Genomic DNA, 6,390 nt, shown 5'->3' on the forward strand with positions numbered 1-6,390 from the left:
GGTATCCAACAACAATTGTTTCTCAAACAAACTGCTTCTCAGTTTTGTCTTTTGTAAGAATGTTATTGTAGTCCTGTATGAGTTTGGCACATCTTTCACAACAACCATCTGAAGTTTTTGTAATGCGAGTCATCTCTTCATGTTGACAAAATGGGTATTGACAGAAAACCTTGTGGACCCATTTCGTAATGGATTACAGAAGATGAAAGTTGATGTTCGTAAAATAAGAAATAAGTTGATAGAGGAGCAGAAGCGTAATATCTGTGCCCTTCAGGAGCAGTTAAACGAAGCAAAGGAGGAACTAGATAGGTTGAGGAGGATGAAGAGTGCTGGGGAATGGAAACTGGCAATTAGTGAAAGGAGCTAGTACGAGGAGATATTCAGACAGTTGTACTTTGCGTATAACCAGTAGATTTGACCAACTGTCAGAGTTGAGTGGAGAGGAGCCTCTTGTAGCTGTAGATGTAGGGAACATGCAGCAGTCCTCAGCAGTTAGGAGGCCTAGGTCAGTTAAGTCTAACAGAAAGAAGAAGGTTGTGCTGTAGAGGTGTGAACCAGCAGTTGAAATAAGTTTTGTGAAATGAGCACCAAATCACCAGCAATGTGAAGCCTAGTGCAGGGGTGGGTCAATCAACAGATCGGGTTTTGCAAGGTATGGCCTGCACCTCAACAGGTATGGGATGGGGAGGCTGGTAAAGCTTATAGGTGACAGCATAGTGGATAGTGGTGGAATCATTCACAGAAAAATTTCTGTAGTAGTTGGTGTTACAGCTGCACCTTTATTAGATTGAAGTCAGCTGATAGGTATCCCTGCTTTTAAGGAAGTCCCAATAACAACGGTGTCACCTTCAGAGGTGGTCAGGTATCCAACCTGAAAAGGAATTAGCATATTTCATCAAAATATAAAAGTTATTAGAGATAAAGTTAATGAACTGCTTACAGATGTTGGCTCTGACATTACTGATATAGTGGAGCACCACTTAAATAATTTGACAGTTCAAAGGCTTCCTTTACAAGGCTACAGACTAGCTGGCTGTTTTTCAAGGAGTTCTTGGGGGGATGGGGGAGTGGCCATATACGTAAAAATCAGTATTCTATTTGAGCCCATAGACGTACCTCAGTACTGTACTGAACAGGTATTTGGCATTGTGCAGGGCAATTGAATTTAGTGAAACTAAACTTCTAAGTGTTGTTGTTTATAGGTCCCCTAACTCGTGACTTCAGAGCATTTTTGCTCAAGCTAGAGGGGGTTCTTGGTTCGCTTTATAAGAAGAACCAAAAATTAATTATGTGTGGTGACTTCAATATAATTTTGAATGTGATTGTGCAAGAAAAAGGGTGTTGGAAGATCTAATTTCACATGATCTGATACAGACTTTTTTTCCAGTCAGGGTGCAGGGGTACAATAGCACAGACATAAACAATATTTTTATTCATTCTTCATTAATAGATGAGTATTCCGTTAGTAAAAGGGTGAATGGCCTTTCAGACCATGATGTGCAAATATTAAGGCTAAAAGGTTTATATACTCAAGCAAATGTTATATATAATTACAAACTATGTAGAAAAGCTAATCTAACAGCAATAGAGAGTTTTTTAAACCACGTTAAGGAACAAGAGTGGCATGATGTTTATAGTGCTGATAACATAGAATTACAAATATAACGCTTTCCTTAACACATTTCTCATGTTCTTTGAGAGTTGCTTTCCATTAGAATGTTCTAAACAGGGTACTTCTTTAAGGATGGTCAGTTTCCTGAACAGTTAAAGTACTCAGTAGTAAAGACATTTTATAAAAAGGGGTAAAGGGATATTGTAGACAATTTTAGACCTATTTCTATGCCATCAGTGCTTGCTAAAGTTATTGAAAAGATTGCACTTGCAAGGTTAATTGATCATTTTATTTCACATAATTTGCTATCAAATGTATAGTTTGGCTTTAGAAGTGGTTTAACAACTGAAAATGCTGTATTCTTTTAACCCTTTGAGGTACTGAATGGATTAAACTAAAGGTTTCGAATGCTAGGCATCTATTTTAATTTAACTAAATTGGACAATTACAGAATACGAGGAGAAGCACACAATTGGTTCACCTCTTACTTTAACAACAGACAGCAAATGGTCATTATTCAGTGTTGAGAATGGCTGTGATGTGGGGTCTGAGTAGGGCACAGTTCAATGGGGAGCCGAGAGAGAGAGAGAGAGAGAGAGAGAGAGAGAGAGAGAGAGAGAGAGAGAGTGTGTGTGTGTGTGTGTGTGTGTGTGTGTGTGAGTGTGTGTGTGTGGAGGGGGGGGGGGGGGGAGAGGTAGGGGAGTTGATTGCCCCAGGGGTCACAGCTGGAGCCGCTCGGGTTCCTTATTTATATAAATGATACGCCCTCTAGTATTACACGGAATTCTAAAATATTTCTGTTTGCTGATGACACTAGCTTGAAGGTGAAGGATGCTGTGCACAGCACTGGCTCTGTTTCAAATAGTGCAGTTCATGACGTAGTCATGGCTTGTAGAAAATAGACTAACGCTAAATCACAGTAAGACACAGCTTTTACTTTTCTAACACACAATTCAACAAAACCTGACGTTTTAATTTCACAGAATGGGCATATGATTAGTGGCACTGAACAGTTCAGTTTTCTAGGTGTTCAGATAGGCACTAAACTGTCGTGGAAAGCCTACATTCAAGATCTTGTTCAAAGACTTAATGCTGCCATTCTTACTATTTGAACAGAATTGAAATAAGTGATAGTTTGTCACAAAAATATTCATAAGGTATTATATTTCGCAGTTCCATGAAATATTAAGCTAATTCCTATTTTATATTGTTGACTGCATTTACATAAACTAATGGCTTGTCTTTTTTGTTCATACACGTTTTATTTCATTTGTTCTTACTTTTATGTTGTAATTTCATGTACTGACACATTCCACAATCTTCAAGATTTGTTCCTCAATTTGGTCCTACAACCTAGACATATAAAATAATTTTTGTGTATAATATACCTTTCCAGTTTATTTTTCTTCTTCCTCTTCATATTTTCTAATTCCGTGATAACTATAGCTATATTTGCCTTGGCCATTCTACAGACTGAAACCAGGCTTGGACGTGTGTGTGTGTGTGTGTGTGTGTGTGTGTGTGTGTGTGTGTGTGTGTGTGTGTGTGTGTGTGTGTGTGTGTGTCCAAGAAAAAAGATTTCTCCACACCAAATAAGTGAAACTGATCTTCACACACACGTAACACGAAACAGTATCCCATTCTTTAAAATGCCACCAAGGAATATAATCTCCCAATTGTTTCTGCATAGATTGTTTTTTTTTAATCTGAGAATAAAAGACTAAGGCATCAGTTATTCACTGATACCTATTATGTAAATGTTATTTTAGACTTTCAACCAAGTTACTCTAAATTTTCAAAAAGCTCTATGTCCAGGACAGAAGTTGCCTCCTTTAGTAAGTCCATCGGTCTTGGAAACTAACGTAATGGCCAGGAGAGCAGTATGCTGACCACATGCTCCTCCATATCTGCAGCCAGTGATGCCTATGGGCTGAGGATGACACTGCAGCCAGTCAATAGCGTTGGGCCTTCAAGGCCTGTTCAGGAGAAGTTTAGTTTTCAGTAAGTCTAAACAATTCAACACTTATTCAGAAGTGTGATGATGGCAAGGGAGATAACAGATCACAAATGTAAAATTTTTCTAGGTTTGAAGAGCTGCCATTTACTCAACCTGTATCACTTTCCTTGAAAGGTTGCTAATATTGTCAGTCTACCTACCTTTTCCAACATCTTTTAAGCACTAGGAGCAACTTTCCATCCAAAAGTGCAACACAATAACACATGGAACTGTCGCCACAAAACTTGCTGACAATGCAACAGTAGTCTGTTTTGTTTGAAATGTTCATGGCTAGGCTGCAGTTTTCTCCGAATCAATACAGGAAGACGCCACTTTACTCCCACCTGGCTACTACAGCAGTCTTTAGTAACACAATGTTTTACTATTAACACATAATATGAATACTATGTGTATACGGAGCTCTGACGGCAGTTTTTATCTTCAGATGATCAACTGAGCACTACACTAACTACTAGATAAACTGAAGCCAAAAGTTTCATACTGATGTGTTCCTTGCTCCATTTACAGTACAAACCACACAACTGTGTGTGTGTAATATTTCTTTTTGATAGTAATACAGAAATGATGGCTGCTACTCACCATATATAACATGCCGAATCACAGACAGACATGCACCACATTCTCTGGCATGGCAGACAGACTATGGTTTGTGTGTGTGTTTTCTGATGATGGCCTGTTTGGCGAAAAGTTTTGTTTGACAGTCTCTCTTGCACCTATCCGTGACTCAGCATCTCCACTATACGATTAGTAATAACTATCCTTTTCAAAATATTGTCATTGTTCCATCCTGGATTTTTCCATCGTTAAATATTTCTTTTTCTGTTGTATTGCTGATTTCAATAATTCGATGATCCAAATGTAGTGTTGTAACCTCTTCCTCCTCATAGATCGTAAGTTGGTTGGTTTAAGAGGGTGGGGGCCAAACTGCTTGGTCAACAGTCCCACCCCACAAGAGCAGTAGCACAACAGAAGTGTTTTTCAAAAACTTGATAAGTGCAGCAGACCGTTTTTCATAAAATGGGTTTGTTTTCATCTAGATAGAAATGTTTGGGCATTTGAATTTTTACACTACTAGATCTCACTGAAATTAAGTGTTGTAATGAAAGCTATTAAAATTTTTATGCAGTATAGTAAGGTGCTATTTTACTAGTTTTTTTCTAAAGTCTAAATGCTTCTAAGTATTGGTAGTGTCAGTTACATTGCCTTCTTTAATTCTGTGTACTCCCTCCCATTAATTTTTTTATGTGCTGTAGTGTTTATTATGTGCTTGCATTGTTCTAAAACGCACATTTTTGCATATATTATTACACATAGTATTTTTAATTTATATGTTTTTGACTTTACTGAGAATACAAACAATAACAGAAACTCAATGGCATAATAATAGCAATGACAACTACTTTAACATAACTGTCTAGCTTGTATCATTATCAGTATTACATGAAGCACGCAAACAAGTATTGCATGTTACAATCGCATTGTTATTGTCAAGTTTCTGCTCTTACATCTGCACATTAATCATATACAACATCTTTGTAAAACTCGTTAGTGTCATCTGGAATACTTTAGCAAGGAACAAACCTCTCTTCTACTCTTTGTTTACTGTATTTTGATTTGGTAGAAAGACGATTATAGTACTGTTGGACGGCACGGTTTCTTTCACCTCAGGATGTCAACTTTTACTTTATCTCCAGAGTACGCATCACTTACCGAAATTAATAATTTTCTTGGTTTTCTTGTATGAGATGAGGTGCTGGCTGTTCATTTTGAATGGTTGCTTGGATTTTAGTTCTTTCTGTGCATTACCTTTTAGGTTTTTAACAGTCCAATCTGCGTTTAGAATTTAATTATCGTGTTCTAAAATATTCCTTAGGAGACAATGGTTTCTTTTTCTGTGACTTCTCAGTTCTACCACACACCGTCTGGAGGCATGCAACTATGGCCACAAAAAAGGAAGAAGTGACAAATATTATTGAATTGTGTGCTCTTTTCCAAGAATGCTATAAGCATTGCCACCAAACAACTGTTTTTATTTTGGCTGAAACAAGAATCTGAATAGATGTACAGTATTGACATCACTTAGTGGTGTTTTATATAAGTCAAAGAAACATCCAGCAAAGCCAAAGCAGCCAGTTACATTTGACAAAGCTCTGCCAGTACCCACGAAAGCAACACAGTGAGGCATGTGGCAATAATGGATAACTGGGACTTGCAGGCATCAGACACCTGCCACAATGCACTCATGTCAAAGTTGTTTTAGTTCAAAAATGGAATTTATTTTGCGTCCTCCTCTTATGTCTCAATGTCATTACATGCCTCAACTTGTGTTCTTATTTCGTGCAACAGTTGCTTACCCAGTTTTTGACAATATTTAAACATTCATATGTACTCTTGAATTACTAACCTTTATTTCTGAATGCAAATACAAAAGTATCAATAGAAATTAATTAATGGGAATGTTTACTGCTGTCAATAAGTATCAAGGTAACATCAAACATAATTGACCAAACTGGTGGAAAATGGGATAACCCCACTAAACAAAACTGCTTGAAACACAACAACAGTACAAACTTGTTTCAAATTAACAAACTTCTGGATGAAAGCATTTACTCTAGATATTGCATCTTACATTTCCAAAGTGCACGTCTATTTCAAGATTTGGCTGTTTGCAGCAAATCATCCATAATTACTTAAAATCATATTCCACATGGATGGAAGGATACTGAAATGAGAGAAGATGAATGGAAGGATTCAAATAAAC

This window comes from Schistocerca serialis, chromosome 2 (assembly GCF_023864345.2).
Source record: "Schistocerca serialis cubense isolate TAMUIC-IGC-003099 chromosome 2, iqSchSeri2.2, whole genome shotgun sequence".
Classification (NCBI taxonomy): Eukaryota; Metazoa; Arthropoda; class Insecta; order Orthoptera; family Acrididae; genus Schistocerca; species Schistocerca serialis.